Genomic DNA, 16,883 nt, shown 5'->3' with positions numbered 1-16,883 from the left:
CTGGAGTAGTTGTTTTTCTTTTCCCTACAGATGATGACTACGATCCACCTTTCATCTTCATTTACATCCTACCACACAGATCTGGGGAAGGGCAGGTGGGAAGGAAGTGTTGCTTCTTTTCATCTGACGTTGAGGGCTCGTGGCATTTAAAACTAAAACGCTGAGGTGAAAGGTTTCAAAGTGAAGGAAGAAAGAAAGTCAACTGTTGTCTAGAGGAAACGGCTGCCACAGAGTACCCACCCGTCCCTGTAGGTGAGATAAATGAACGCACAGAAAGCACACAGGCACCGATGTGAGAAAGGAAAGCAGATGATGTCATATCTCCTCCTCTGCAGCCCAGAATTATTCAAGCCAATCCCCCGCCCCCCAGAAAGAAGGTCTTTAACAGAAATGCTGGAACACATGGCACTCACAAATACAAAAATGTTTTATGTCTTCACAGTCAAGTGATTTAAAATTTAAAATATAAAGATCTAATAGTGTTCTCCTGGAATGGATGTTTAAAGCTTAGTCAGCATTAAGATGGAGATTTATTCATAAATCCCATTAAAATGAAATTCCAAATAAGTTTCCCTAAAAGGTATTTTAAAGTTTGCAATTCGGAGGAAAATGTCGGAAATGACAGCCATAAATCTTAACCCTGAGAAGCTTCAGTGGAGAAATGTGGTGGAGAAATGTGATCTAGATGGGAGGGGGGAAAATCTCGGTTTCTTAAAAAATCAGAGAGAGGGAGAAAGAAAGATCTTGACCCTTTTCCAAACATGCTGCTTTGAATGTTGAGGCTACGCTTTCGGCAACATTGTCCTGCACAACCCAGAGCTGCCTAGGAATGACGCAAATGAAGTCTTTGAATACCCCACAGATGAATTTCAGTGTAACTTTCCTTGAAAACAAAGGGCTCTTTTTTTTTAAGCCTTTCAAAAAGCAAGGTGGGAAAGGGGATAGAAACTGTACCAGCCTCCTGATTTGATGGACACTTAATTTTCCAAAGCATGATTCCCCGAGGCAGGACACGGAGGAATTCTGTAAAACCCGTATTTGATGAAACCAGGACCATCCATCCCGTTGGCCTCTTTGAGAAGAAAAACAAAAACAGAGCAGCCTCCCTTATTGTGAGGCCACCTCCTGTCTTCAAAATACTAAAATACCTTCCCTTCTTGTTCTCCTCCTCCCCCTCTTCAATTTGTATTCCTCAAGATGGAGAAAAAACCCCTTTGGAAATTGTAAACAAACCTGCCACACACACAAAAATAAAACAAAAGGGAACTTGAACAATACCTCCAAGCCTCCATGAGTTCATTACCAGGTGTAAACTGAAGACAAAGGAAGAAAGGAATGACACAACCGAATTCATTTTACTCAAGTCTTTTATCTCTGGTTTCTTTATTCCTCAACCCTAGCTGATGAACCCACTCAGGATCACAATAATGCAATTGTCAACTTCTCATTCTTCCTTTCAATAGCAGGTTTGTTTACCATTGCATGGATTGTTCAAGATGTTTTCTATTTAAGCTCTCAAGACTAGTTTCTGCTTAAAACACACACACGAGGAAGCACAAAACACACTCCGCCTCTCTTGTTAACATGGGCCTGAGCGGCGGGTTGGGCACTGCCCCGTCAGCATCCCTGACAAGCCCCTGTCCTCTTGTTCGCTCTTCACTCTACAGGATCGAAATCCTGGGACCAACAAGGCCAAGGCGGGGTCCCGCTGCCTGTGAGCTCTCGGCCGCCCACAAATCTACCCAGAGACCAAAATGAACATCCCAAGGAACAGTCCATTTCTCAGAAAGCAGCTCCCTCCAAGACCCAGCACCCAACTCAGCGAGTCCTGCGGGCTAGCATGGAGGCTGGCTGTCACCTCAGACACAGGCCCCCGACAGCTTCGACCCCTTTACAGCAGAACCTGCAAAGAAGTCCGTTGTTCCGACTCAGATCATAAGCCAGGTGAATTCATCTTCCCCTAACTTCCACCCACCCCAACTTCACACCTGCACTAATCTCTTAGGGAGACTCCCTCCAAGGGAAGGGAGTCTCCTTTGATTTAACACATTTTTCTTATCTCTAGGGTCTATTGCATTTCATTCCATCCATCCCAAAAAACGAATTCTAAATTTTAACTTCGGTATATATATGTTACATGAAACTTGAAGAAACAGAAATGCAAGAAGTGGTGAGGGAAAGCCTTCCAAGAAAGGGAGGCTCAGCGCCCTTCCCTCGTAAATGGCAATGCAAAAGGGACAGCTGTATGTACCGTGTTATGAATTCCCCCCTTTTTTTTTTTCCTGGTTAAAATCCGATGGACAGGTTTATTTACGAAAATAGGCAAATCCCACCGCTTATGGTACATTGGTAATAATGCCCAGCTCACAACTGTTTGGGTCTTCTTAGAGCTTTACTTTCTTCTCTGGTGCCAAGACACACTATGTCTCTCATTCTCTCTCACTTGGGAGTTTGTGAATAATGTACAATTTTAGCACTTTGGGCACTAAAGTGACAAAGACGTGAGCGTGTATGATTCCACCGATCTTAAAAAAGCCCACTTGCTAAGCTACAGAACATTCTAGCTTGTTCACGAGGCACAGCCTGAGGAACAGGAAAAGGGTCGTTTTTGTGCCCAGGTTAGAAAGGCAAACAGATTGTTAGTGGTGAAGGACACGTCACGGAGGTTAAAAATCATCATTAAGGCTATTTTCTTCATTCCGAGCTTACAGAAAGTGAAAAAAACTCTGTGCTTTCAACAGCCGGGCTGCGGTCACTGAGAAATACAGCAGCGGAAGCACAGGGGTGTGAATTCAGGGGAGAAACTGAACCCGAGGTGCTCACCCAGGTCACATCTTTATCACCTGGATGGCCAGTAATCCTTAAAGAGGAACCATGAGCAGAGACCAGGCTGGTCCCTACGTTCCTAACCCAACCCTGAGACATGCCTGCTATCTAGAGCTTTAATTCTCTGACCTGTGACTATATTCACGTGCAAAGTTTTAGAAATTACGTTATCAGGTACAGTTATAGTTGTAAGATAAATCTAAGTCACGGGTAGCTATCCACTTTGTCAACGGTCTATAAAAATAATTACATTTTGTAAAATCAGGATCAAAATAGAATTTTAGCATGGACGGTCACGGTGCTTGTAGAAATGGGTTTGGAATTTATTGAACTGCCAGCAATTAATTCTCACAACCATGGTGTGCCGTGTAGGTTCTCATCACAATCTTACCCATGAGGTAGTTGAGGCAGTTGGTCATACGGCTAGTAAGAGGCAGAGGTTGGGTTTGAACAAAGATTCGTCTGACTCTAAAATCTGAATTTTGCCCATCAGGTATCTATTGTCCATCAACAATAAATATTTAGCAGAGAGGAGAGAGAAAAGGTGACAGAAAAACTGAAATAACATTAGAATAGATAGAAATGGAAACAGGACAGATAGGGAGTAACAGTGAACGGGATGTGAAAGAAAACACTAAAATAAGCCTTTCAGAACACGTGGGGGAAAAATACAGCAAGGTTCGTGGGAAAGAAAAAGAATATCCAAAATTGTAAGATGCTTTATAAAAACGAAAACACGGGATCACATAGGAGACAAGTCCACAAGCAGGCTGTGCAGGAGAACACAGCAGATGCCCAGCATCGGAAACCCGCCGGCCTGTGCTTTCATAGACGCCTGATAAACTGCCCTCAAGTAATACTGCTCTGAAATTCCTCAGGTGGAATCTGGCTGGGAAAAGAAAGGTACACGGACGGGAGGCGGATGCTTTCCGGTGGCTCTTGGACAGGCTTTCAAACCAGGGAAAGGGCTGGGTTCCGGATGAAACCTCCCAGGCCTCTCACTTAGCCATGTTCCCAGAGAAGTTCTTCTTGCTATAGTCCATCTCCCAGAATGCCAGCCAAACCCAGGTGACTATCAGTTCTAGGGGTTTTTTCCCTTCTTCTTTCTCTAAAAATTAGCCAGCACAGAAACAATCACAAGAAACTGGATTTTATAAAGGCGAATGACAAACAAGTGAACTCTGGGAACACAATAAGCATGATAGAATGAAGTGTTCTTGAATATTCTGAAGCTACAAACATGTAGTTAACACCCTCTTAGTGCCAGGCTATGTGCGGGCTCTAGGGGCTGAAAGTCCAAGAAGACACCAGGGGTACGTTCTCAGAGCTGGGGTCTAGCAGGGGGGTGAGCAGAGCTGTTGTGACAACACAGGCCTTCTCCATGTCTGGCAAACTTACTCCACTGATTGAAGGAATACAAGAGGCAAGGAGAACAAATGAACAGTAGCAGGAGAATTTAACTATTGGAGGATTAAGGGAGACACAGGAAGAGTAAGAATCAATTGGGCAGTAAATTGTGGGCGCTGCAGAGGACAGCCCCCTTATGCACTGAGTGATCCAAAAAGGGAGCTGTACAGGAAGATCAATTCTCAATTTTCTACAGCTCCACAGAGAGGATCTGAGTGAAGGTACAAACGTAGCAGAAGGATCTTGGCGCCAGCAACCACACTTAATTCTATTTGAGCTAGATGTTCGTGCAGACTTGGGGAGGCAGGCTCTTTGGTCGGCGCGAACCAAGTACCAGGAGAAAATAAAAGACAAAGGATCTTAGGGAAGCAAATCAGGGGTGCCCAGGGGGGCAAATGCTTCAGTTATATCCATTTGTTCAGCAAATATTTACTGAGCATCTAAGTCAACAGGAGAGTCAGTTCTGGGGCATAGGATTTGGTTCCTGTCCTCAAGCAGCTGTCTCAGATGGACACGTAAATAACTGATTGTGATAAATGCAAAGAAATAAACGTCCTGATAGAGGCATCCCTAAAGAGCTAGTGGAGAAGAAGCAAAATCAGTATGTGGTGACTGATGGAATGTTGGAAGAAGAGAGACGGAGGAGAACGTCAGGAGAAACTTGAGTGCCCACTAATAACTAGTATTAGTGTGTTCATTAATGAAGTCAACACTAGACACGAAGATGCTGGAACGTTCAATTCACCACACTTCCACCTTAAGTCGTAAATAGAAATGAAATAACTCCATTCTTATCACAATGAGAAAAAGTCACTTAATTCCAACAGGGAAAAGGAATGAAGATCGGAGGATGAGTGTGAACAGAAAAATATGTATACCAGAAAGTGGGGTAGACTGCATTAGGGAGAATTTAAAATCTTCTAAAATAGCATAGAAAGTTCAAAATAATGCCTAAATTGTAGTTTTCTTTAGAAATGCGGGTGATTTAGCAACTCAAGTTTGGTAGCAGAAGGAACCAGAAACAGAATATTACCTGTGGATAATTTAACTGCAACGACTGTAAATATCCAAAGTATGGGGGTGGTGAGGGTGGGACCCCTGAAATGCTGTAAATACAGCCCATTATTTCCCGTCAAGAAATAATAGAAAACTGGAGAAGGGCACATTAACAATATCAAGATAGCACTTAAAGATCTACGTTAGTCAATAGCTGGGAAACTTCTGGAATGCCATGCAACCTCTAGCACACAACTGCTAATAAGCGTGGGCAAAGGACAAAAATAGTCTACGTGTCTTCACGTCTGTGCTAGTGACCCAGGTATCTGTGGGGACGAGAGAATCCTGCCGCCATGAGAAACCCAGTGAGCTCTGAGATGATTAAGCTCTCTAAAATGTCGGACTCCTTAAACCTGAGGCGCTGAAGCCCGACCTCCTCTTTGCCCACACTTCTCCTTTTGCCCTTTTGCTCCTTTGCCCACATGTCTGAATGTTAGTGAATGGCTCGCTGCTTCGTTCCAGTTTCAGCTGTGAGATTCTTCCTCCCAACTGTCCTTGGCAGCAGCACTTGAGCCCCTACCCCGTCCTAGAGACCAGTGTCACGCTCAGCTCCAACCACTTCCCTCTCTGGGCTTTCCCTTCCCATTGTTCATTCAGGCCCTCATATCCTGCACGGGCAGCTTGAACAGCCTCCTATCTGGTCTTCCTTTCTCAGAGATCTGTTCTAGTCTAGCCGGCATGCACATCACAGACATGTGATCACTTACATGGTCATGATAGGATTATGCTGCGGTGCCCAAAGGTGAGGTCTTGATTCCTGAGTGCGGTACACAGAGCTCTTCAGTCTGGCCCCAGAGCATGCGTTCAGCCTCACTTCTAGCTCGTTCCCAATTCCCAGAAGCACATTCTGCCTATTTCATCATTGGGAGTCCTTGACCAGGGCTACTGAGCTCTCTTCTTCCTCTTTTTGCCTGGCAAATATCTACCCATCCTTCAGAGCTCAGCTGAAATGTCATCTACACTGTGATGACTTTTCCCAACAATCCAGATAGGACGCTGATCTCCTCGGTGCTTCGTCAGCACAGACACATCGGGATTCTCACCCTGATCTCATTACACCTCACATTACACTCACACGTTCCCCTAAGCAACCTCCACCATCACATTTGGCCAGATCGATGCCTCTGACCTTAAAACATCCTGACCCAAGAAGACCGAAGGCAGCAGTGTCTGGGCTGGTGCTGGGGGTCACCCTCCAGCAGGCCCAACCATCTCTGCTTCCAACAGTTGAGCTGATGCTAACAACAATCCACTGGATTCGCTCTCAGACTTCTTTGTACCTGTTATATTTGCCAATGAGCTTGTTTGATGTCATTAAGATGACCTAAAATGATGGAATATGGGCATAAAGTGTCATTTCTATGAAAGCTACATTGACTGCTTTGGAAAGACTTGATAAAGTCAAGTTGCTAAAAAAAAATTCCAACAAATTATGTTTTGGCAAGACCAACTATAAAAGATTGAGAACATAAAAATCTAGAAGGACTCTGCTCTACGACTGTTCCACAAATGTCTAAATTACCACTCCACTTAAAAGAAGCTGAATCTGGAAGTAACACATGATACAACGTACGTGCCCGTGGTTTATGCAAGAGAAGAAATGGGGAACTTCAGTCAAAGGACTCCAATACATACACTGGACCCTACATCCCAATACTGGTGAATGAATCTATTTTGTAGGTGAAAATAAAATGCTTAAGACATTTTAAAAAGGATTCCCTGCATTTAGAAACTTTCAACTATAACTGAGAAGGTGAGTATTGATCACATCAAATATGAGGGTTTCTACTATGTCAGTCTATATATTTGCTCCGAATTTTCTATTAATTCAGAAAATATTTATTGAGAGGCCTCTACGTGCCAGGCACCTCTAAGCACTTGGGATACATCAGTGCAAAAAAACCAAGAATCCTTGTGGAGCTTACATTTTAGATTGGCAGGAATAGTGCCTCACATGCTTTTATAGCCACAGAGACTCACGGTCCTTTCATAAAGAAAGGTACTTATGAAAAAAGGTACTTATGAAAATGTTGCTAGATTGAATTTGTGGACAACTTTCTTAATTCCAGGCCTGCCTGCTTGTCTGTCTATCCATCCATCCATCACCTACCATTTTAAGTTACAAAAACAATATGCTGTCAAGATGATTCTCAGACTGAAAAAGTTTACTTATTTAATAATTTTTCTTAGGTTCTACCTAAATCCCTTTGAAACTCAACGTAACTCCCTCTGTTTCTCAAGATACCTGTTGTTTACTTCATGCTATTAACACAGAGCAGAACTTGGCATCCAGAAGAATACCACCAACTACAAATCATTGATTCAACTTTCCAAGCATTTCCTTTGAAGAGTCTCAAAAATGTTCTCCATCTATGGGCCATTCCAAAAACTTCTGGATAGTGTCTAAAGGGGAACATAAATCTCTAGAGGCAGGCACACTATTTTATTTCCTTCTTTTGATTATGCCTTGAAAATCTCCAGGCCAAGGACTCCAGCACCTCCTCATCTTCCATCATCAGTGAAGCTCTCTGGCCTGGATGCACAAGATTATGCTACAATGGCCAGGGGGACAATGGGCGCTGGATGACTATATATAGGAATTCTGGGCTTGGTTGTCATGGAGGCAAATGGAAAAACAAACGCCTAATCCTGAAAATAAGGTTGAGGCCAAACTTGAAGGAAACACACTTTGAAAACTTCCTGTCATTCTGATGAGTAAAAACAAAACCTTGAAATATGATCAGGGAATAGATGAGAAAACAAAACAAAACAAAAAAATTAGTCTTCAAAATGACAAAAACAGCAATAAATAAATAAATAAATAAAAAGGCCAACTTCTCTTTTTGAGAGTTCGTGTCCCATCCTATTGAAGTTCATTGAAAGGGTCTCACAATGGCCTGATTTTACATGAACCTTCATGTTCTCTCTCTCTCTCTATAAGGGGATTCAGGCAAGTCTGACCTAAATCTGTTAAGACTTGCAGTTCGCCAGGCCCTATATTTGGGGGACAAAAACATTTGTCTCGCTGTGGTTTTCTGAAAATGGCATCACCATCCACCCAGTCAACAAAATTAGATCAATTCCTTGATTCCTTTCTCTCTTTCGCTCTATGTGGTCAATGAGTGGAAAGCCCTGTTGGGTCAACCTCGTGAACGGCACTTCCTCTGTGACCCATCCACTACTCCATGGCCACAGCTCTGGTTCGGGTCCTGTGGTTGCATGCATCAGCTTCCACTGCAAAATGTTCCTGACAGGCATTCTGTTTCCAAGTTTCTTCTCCTAAGATTCCTCTCTTTTCTAAGAGCAAACATGACCATCACCGTGTCTGACAGGAAAAGGTCCAAACTCTGCACTGTTGGTGCTCCCGCCCTCCTGCACCTTCCCAGACCGACCCAACCCCCACACCCACACAGGGGCTCCTAACATTCGCTGTGTGTTTCCTTTCACCACTGTTCATCTTGCAATGCCTTTCTTCTACTTTTCAGCCTTCTCAACTTCTACCATCTTTCAAAACCCAACTCAGTTCAAATCGGCCATCATGACAAAGATCTGCCTTGATCTTTCTAGGTACAAGTATTAAAATCCCTACTAGTGCCCAAGACAGGGCATGAGATTAATTTATTTTACCTCTGCCGAACTAGGATATCTTTGAAAATAAGATATCCATCCATCCATCCATCTGTAACTTCTTTAAAGTTCATATCCCCCCAGAACTGAGCTCCTGGTCTGGCCCAAAGCAGGTGCTCAATAAACGTGTTACTAGGCTCCAAAGAGCATTCAAACTGAAAAAAGTGCTCTGGAAAACTGGATTTAAAAGGAAAATCCAATGAACCAAATGGCACTCTCTCGTTGGGACACCGAGGTTGACAGAGGCTTCCCATTGAAACACTGACCCACTTCTACTGAAACAAACTTGGGTCTTTTTTAATTACCTGGAGAATGGCTTCTGGAACATTTGAGAGTTTGGACGGCATGAGATTCATCATCCATGGCCATCCCAAGAAGCCAAAGGCATCATTTCTGCTTCTGACCCTAAATCAGCTATGAAGTCTAAACTTTGAAACAGTTGGTATCAGGCTACCTGGGAGCACTTCAGTTGATTCCATATGCAACTCTCTCCTCCTTTTTTGCACCCAGTGAGAGGCACAGAGGTTTGTAAAATGCACGGGTGTAACTGGCACCACGTATCTGAATGCACCGTGACTCTTCTACGGTCAACTTCTACGGCCATGAAAACGGAGCCCTCTGCAATTCATGAGAAAGTATTCATGGATTCCTTGCACACATTTATCACTATATTTTCACTGTACAAACTGTTTTACCAGTTTTCCTCTATCGGGAATGCACTCTCATCCCAGGTATGTAGCGTAGAGATGAGGCATTTTGCATAGAGACTTCTGGCACTCAGCAAAGTGGAGATGAGATGACCTCCTGTTCCCCGGCCAGTCCATTGAGAAACAGGAAGAGAACCTGGGGCTCCTGCGTGCCCCAGTTTCAAAAACACGTTCTCTTTCTGCCACAGTCATTAGCAAACATTGTAGGTATTCCTTCCGCACTAGACGTTATTTGTAACTCAAAGTGTGTGTTCTTAAAAAGCCTCCTCAAAGCTGGCTGGAAATTTGTCGGGAAACAATGAATGTGTGGTAATGGAGCCTTTTTCTAATGTTTTCTTTTTTTTTTTTTTTTTTTGAGGAAACTCTGGGTGGCATCTGCCATTGTTAATTGAGAAGCTCTTACAATACCAAATGCAAAATTCACCTGTGACTCTTTTGAATTGTGTGATGAGGAAGTAATGTTTCCTGCTGCTCGTCATATAGATGTCTTTACCACACTGAAAATCCAACGCAAAACTTGGAGTACAAAAGCCTCTTTATATCAGCGACTTGGCCTCAACCGTAGAGAGCTTGCTAGCAACGTCAGATGGCATTGAGAGCTCGCGGGCCGTGGGCAAGGCCACAGAGCTTCCTCCTCAAGACCTGACTGGAGGGAAGATGCCTACTGACTTCAAGGAGTTGGTCACAATGGACGGCTTGCTAGGAACAGTGCAGTCAGCCCGGGCAGGAAACAACTGTAGCGATTTCTTCAAAGATTAGATAATCAGGAGAAAAGAACACATCTGAGTATAAGCATATATATTTAGATACGTGTAGAGCTCTAAGTGATGATATGGAAATCAGGTGAGAAAGGCAATGGTTTATCAAGAATAGAACAAGAAGCCACACTTCAAAGCACAGAGTTTTTCTAAAACCGTTGCCCAGCAGTGGGAGTCTCCTAAACCAACAAACCCGGTGGGTTTCTTACCATTGTTCCTTTTCTTTTTCCCTATTCCGATGCTGTGGAAGAAAATCCTGGCTCTGGGTTAAGCTACGTTTTTTAATCACCATTAAAGCAGTAGGTTCTTCCCTTCGGACAGACAGGTCTTCTGCCTGCTCTAAACTCGCCTGCTCAGTGGGGCTGGGCTCAGGTGTCGAGTGGAAGCCTCCAAGAAGGCAGAGGGACAGGTGGTGAGATCCAGGGTCACCTTCTATTGTCTCCACCAGCTCTTGGGCTAGCACCTGTGTCAAGGGCTTCTTACGAGGTCTCTTGCTGATCTTCACCATGACCTTGAAACGGGAAAACCAAGGGAGTAACTGGACAAGAGGTTCCAGAGGTGCATCGAGGCCCCCTGGGAACCCTGGGAAGACACGTAGTTACGCAGACCTCTGCTTCTTCACGGGTAAAACGGGAGAGCGTGACACTGGTAAACATCACAGTGCATACGGTGTGAAGCAGAGGAGGCCAGAGTGGGAAGCGCAGCACCTGGTGCACAAAGCAGGGCTTTAAGGGTCTCCGTTCCACAGCAGTTAAAGTCGACATCACATCATTTTGCACTGCATTTTAAATTGCCTTCTAAAGTTTATGGAGTGTTTTCTATCCACGCACGAATTTGGGCTCCTTAACCGGAGTTCCACTGCTCTAAACAGATGTAACGAACATTCATCCCAGCTCCAGGTACGTGGTAGGAGCTCGGCAGCCAGCTTTGGACTGACTGATTCTGGGCAGAATCAACTGCACTGGTACTTCTGGCAACAACCCACCAGCTTATTTGGAAGGTGGAGACGGCTGCAGCGGGGAGGGGTGTGATCGTGGGGCTTGGATGCGGCTCTAAGGCAGGGCCTGACCTGAATAACACCACAGACTCCATGATTCGCCCCATTTTGTCGGATCACAATGCACACAGCATGGTCACAAATCAACTTGCTGCAAAAAGAGTTGTCAGAGCGAATTTCATTTCCAAACTTTAGACACTTTTCTGGCCAGCCTTCCAGGGGTTGACTTCCGTTCAATTTTTTTTTTTTTTCAAGCTCACCTCCAGCTTTGAGCAAGGTCCTTGGGTACCCGATTTAGAGGGGTGGCAATCATCCTCATGACCACTGCTCATCTCCCAAACCACCCCACCTGACGCTGCAGCCCCATTCTTCCCTCCCCTTTCCCTTGTTCCCCTCCGGACAGCGCTTCTTGCCACCTGATCTATCGTAGATGTGTACCACTCGATTATCTGGTTTTCCCTACTAGCTGTCAGGGATTTTGTCTCAAATTTCTCAGCTTGCACGGATTTTGGATTTAATTTAATGACTAGTGAGGGCATCTAAGCTTGCTTGGGAACCTGTGGCTTGGCTGAGCCTGGGGTGTTTGGCCAGTACTCAGTATGAGAAACCTAAGGGGTCGTGCCGGGAAGCAGCCCTGCCATCACGCATCTGTACCTCTCGGCCTTTTGGGTGCCGTGGCCAGTGTGTGGCACCATGAACATTGACACTTCTAGATTCAGTCACTCAAATCACTTGTTTGAGTGCCCATAGCATGCAAGGGAATCTGCCGTACTCTAGGGGACCCAAACATAAAATGATGGCCTTTGCCTTCAAGAAGCCAATGGTCTTGGGGGAGATGGAAAGACAGAGCAGAGTAGGATCAGTGCCGGGTCACTAAAAGAGAGCTCAAAGATCTGGAAGGAGCACAAAGGAGGCCTCTCAGCCAGACAGGAAGTTTTCTGGAGGAAACAAGACTCAAGTTTTCAAGGATGAGCCGGAATTAGCCAAGTAAATGGAATAATGAGGAGGAAGGGTGAAAATAGGCGGAGGAGGAAGGGCGAAAATAGGCGGAGAAGGGCGTTCTGGGAAGAAGGAAGAGCAGGGCCTGCAGTGTGAGATAGCAGGCGTCCGTGAAGGCAGGGCACAGGGCCGGTACGCAGCCAGGATGAGGGGTGAGCAATGACCCCAGAGGGAAACACGGGGCCCAGAAAACAACTTTCATGCTGAGCTTGGAATTTCTTCTGAACGCAAAGGAGATGGCCCCTGGAGGGTTTTAAGCTGGAACCAGGTGAGACAGAGGCTTCACATTTTTATGTCTTCTGTGTCTCTAAATTGCCCCTACGGCCCTTGACCGATGACCTCGGATGGGGAAGGCAGCTTGGGATAAATGCATTCCCACTGTGAGAAAAACCAACCGGCGGCACATTATGTGCCGAGGGGAGATCAGCAGAAGCCTGTGATTCCATAGACTTTGTTTTGTTAAGTAGAAAACACTTAGGTGGTACCTTTTCTGCTCTGGATTTTACTAGCAGGTTGCAAGCGTTCATCTGAAATTCAGTTCCTACTATTTCTACACTGACATCTGGAATAGATTATGGCCCTACCTATGGGAAGGAAAGACAGAAACTCAACAGGCTATCTTTTCTGCTCCCTACTGGACCTTCATGTGCAAAAAACTAAGAAGGAAGCACAGGACACCGAGTGGTACGTCCACACGCTGGCAAAGACGAGAAACGTGTTGGTGTCGGCCAGAATCCTGTGGTCTGTGTTCTCAACACAGGGCCTCCGCAACATCCAAAATGTTCCTAGATCTGTATTTTACCCTAGTTTTAAAAGCCATGTGTCAAGCCAAGGACACAATATTTTCTTGCACTCATTTAGACTCAACTCAATGGTCAAAATATTATTTTGTAAAGTGACCCAATATTCTTCTGGATTTGTTAGCTTTACAGAAATGGTTTGTTTATTCATAACAAATAGAACTACTATATGTTCGGTCTTTGATGGATACAAAGATCATCAGATCTCTTATTTCAAGAGCTCTCGGGTTGTTAGGAGAGGTTACAAGAGATTACTACCGGGCCCACACAGCAAATGAGTGAGCCCCCAGTGAAAAGAGCAAATGCCCGAGGACATTTCGATCTGTTGTTAACAGAATGGCTGGAAGACAATGGGGCTCTGCAGTGAGAAAAAAATTTAAATCTAGGTTTGCTGCTTTAAACTATTTAATAGCTATTATAGGGCACAACTTTTCATTTTACATTTATAGGACATCTACTCTTGAAAGAAAGTCACCCTATGCCAGATGTTTAGAATATAAAGATGAGCAGAACAAAAACCCTGTCTCTAATGAGCTCCTTTTCTGGCAGTATTACAGAGTTGGCAGGATGGACCACACATGTCCCCAAGAGAGGCAGGCCACAGCACCAGAGGATTTCAGAAAAGAGAGAGCTGACACATTAGGGACATCATGAGAAGCATCATGAAAGTGAAGGAATTTGCACATGGCTCTGAAGGACAAGTAGGGTGTGGACATGTGGGAATGGAAGCCAGGAGGGGCAGCTGGGGAGGGGCACGGAGAATGTTGAGGGTAGGAATTTTTTTTAAACAGGCTATGCAGAGCAGTTAGATTTTGGAGTAGGAGAATAATGCGACTCAACCATGCATGGAGTGGACGAAGGGAGGAGTTGGCAGGTGGAGGGGGTACGGGGATGGCTCCAGGGTAAGAGAGGGTGTGCGAAGGAGGGGAAGAAGCGGTGGGGGGTGAGAGGACATCAGGGGACAGGGGACAGGGGACAACAGGACTTCGTTGGCAGCCAAGCAGCTGATGGATTGTGGGCCAAGACCCGAAGACGCAGACGAGTCCAGCTGGCTACCATGAGCGCTGGTAGACAGGCGAGAAGGTAAGGAGTTCCCTTTCGGGACCTCTGAGGTGAAGGCTGCATGAGACCCCCAGGGAGAGAAGGTGAGAAGCAGACAGAAAAGAAGGTCTGGAGCTGAACCTAACAGGTGAGGGCTGGAGGTTGAGATTTTGGCGGCGTCATTTAAATAGTGAGTTGATTCCATGTGTTTGTGAAGGGGGAGCTCCAAGGACCGGCCCAAGGTCTGTGTGTTGGCAGCTGGAGGAAGAGCGGTGCAGAGTAAAGACAAGGTACTACCAGCGAGGCCGGAGGAGAGCCTGAAGGAGACAGCAGGTCCCAGACGACGGGAGAATTCCCCTGGGAGGAAAGTCAGCAGTTTTAAATGCCACGGCCAAAAAAAGAAGGGCGAGGCAGGGGTGGAGGCCATGGACTTGTCTGTCTGGAGTCGTCGTCAACCCTTGTGCAAGCCATTTCATTACGGTGCCGGGGACGCCAGACAGGGAGAGGGAGGAGGAGGAGGTGATGACAGGTGCGAACAAGGACGGACCCACTCTTTCCCACTGGAATTAGCCGATACGAGGTCCCTTCATGAGAGTGGTTTCAATGAAAAGCTGAAGGCAGATGGTGAATTCCAGCCATTGAAGAAAAGAATAAGTGGCGAGGGAGTGTAAGTTGAGCATATTGGTTCTCTCAAGAGATCTGGAGGCTAAGACTGTGATTGCAGAATCAAACGGCAGAGGGTCATATACAAGAATGGTTTTAATATTCAAAACAGAGAGCCCTTTCCTGGGGCTCCGAGAGCTCCCCTTTTTCAGACTTCCCATGGGAAAAATAATACATCTAACTGAGGTTTAGGGACATGGTGTGACATAAGGGACAGGGCTTTGGAGTCAGGTGGACAAGCAGCCTAATCCCAAATTTGCCAGGAAGTGACCATGACCATTCTTAAGCGTTTTTCCTCCTTCTGCAAACAGGAGGAAGCTAGTTATGGAAGTTCCGGTCTCGTGGGATTGCTGTGTGGATGAAATGAAATGAGATGACGTTTGTATTCACTCAATAGACATTCAGTAAATAATGGTTATCATTAATTAAAGATATGTATTGATTAGGGCCAGTAATAACAAAACTGATGATATCTGACACGGGGACTTATCAGTGCATTTCACCAGCCCATTAAGGCATCCCTTGCTAAGGACTTTCTTGTGTGGATGGTTTCAATTAAGCCCCAAAGTTCAAATAAATTTAGATCAACAGGGCTCCAGATTAAACACCATGCTCCAAACACTCAATTATTTTAGACTCCCAAGAAACAGCTCATGATGGAAAGAGATTTCATTCAGCTTCTAAGGCAAAACATGAAAAATTTTTTCCTGTCTTATTAAAAAAAAAATCCTCATCCATCTCTGGATGAGGACAACTGATTATAAATTGACAAGAAATTTGCTTCTATCTAATATTCCTATAGTAACTTAGAATATGAAAGCATTTCCATATGTTAACTCACTTGATCCTTGAAATAACCCCACAAAGGAGGCATCATCATTATTTTACATATGAGAAATGGAGGCTTGGAGAAGGTAAATGGTTTATCGTAGCACACTCAGGAAAGAGGGGGGTGGACAGGACCTCCGCCAAAGGCTGCACAGGTGGGTGTCTCATGGGCTACTGTGTGGATGGATTCCTGGATATGGGCCTACAGCAGCTCTCAAGCTGGACCTCAAACTCAGGGGCCCAACATTCCCATGCAGACTGTTAAAGAGGATCTCCACAGAGAGCTAGATTCCCGAAAGATCATTTGCCCCTAATTTTCACAAGCTCCAGTTGCTCTGCTCAGTTAAAATGAACGCCGTGATACACAGAAGAGTCGACACTCACTGCCAGTACCATAGCTCGCCTCCAAAATTCCACTGAAAATAAACGGTTACAAGCTGGGCAAGAGGTTCCCTGGGACATCTGGATGCTTCCCCTGAGGGTGAGTGCCTGAGGGGAGCCAAGACCGCCAGAATGTCTGGGCAGGCCTGGGACAGGCTCAATGTGTCACCGGATGTCGCTGACCTGTTGGTATCAGTAACCCTCACGCCCCTTCCGGACACCGGAAGCCCAGAGCCACTCCCCTGGTCTGCAAGGAGGGTCCAGTCCCGTGGCCCTGGGTACTTCTCAACTTGATGTGGCCAGCTCAAGCAGAGTCACCTCCTTTTATTGGGATTATGATGATTAGCATGCAAACCACCAATTTGCTCAGTATATTAGTTTACAAAACTTCTTTCTCGGGCGCCTGGGTGGCTCAGATGGTTAAGCGTCTGCCTTCGGCTCAGGTCATGATCTCAGGGTCCTGGGATCGAGTCCCGCATCGGGCTCCCTGCTCCTTGGGAGCCTGTTTCTCCCTCTGCCTTTCTCTCTCGCTCTGTCTCCCATAAAAAAAAAAAAAAAAAAAAAACAAACTTCTTTCTCCCCCCTTTTTTTTTTTTGCTTTCTCTCCGTTTAGAAAATGGCCAATAAATAAATACGTAAATAAATCAAATCTCAAGCCTGTCCTTGACTTGCCTGGAACCACCAGCCCTCCGTCCTGTAGTTCTCAAACTCTTTGCTACTCTGGCAACACATGAGAGGTGAACATCTATGTTCTTAACGTTCTTCCCAAGGCATAACTTGATTTAGATAATAT

General features: G+C 45.2%; 1 protein-coding gene across 2 annotated transcripts in view; it reads right to left on the bottom strand.

Annotated features, from left to right (window-relative positions):
* ZNF462 (zinc finger protein 462) overlaps window positions 1–16,883 on the bottom strand; it is a 129,586-nt gene that overhangs the window by 31,951 nt on the left and 80,752 nt on the right. The gene's annotated exons all lie outside the window — the stretch shown is intronic.

Source organism: Neomonachus schauinslandi, chromosome 13 (genome assembly GCF_002201575.2).
Source record: "Neomonachus schauinslandi chromosome 13, ASM220157v2, whole genome shotgun sequence".
Classification (NCBI taxonomy): domain Eukaryota; kingdom Metazoa; phylum Chordata; class Mammalia; order Carnivora; family Phocidae; genus Neomonachus; species Neomonachus schauinslandi.
The sequence above is the reverse complement of the archived record's forward strand: the minus strand, read 5'-3'. Positions and strand labels throughout refer to the sequence as shown.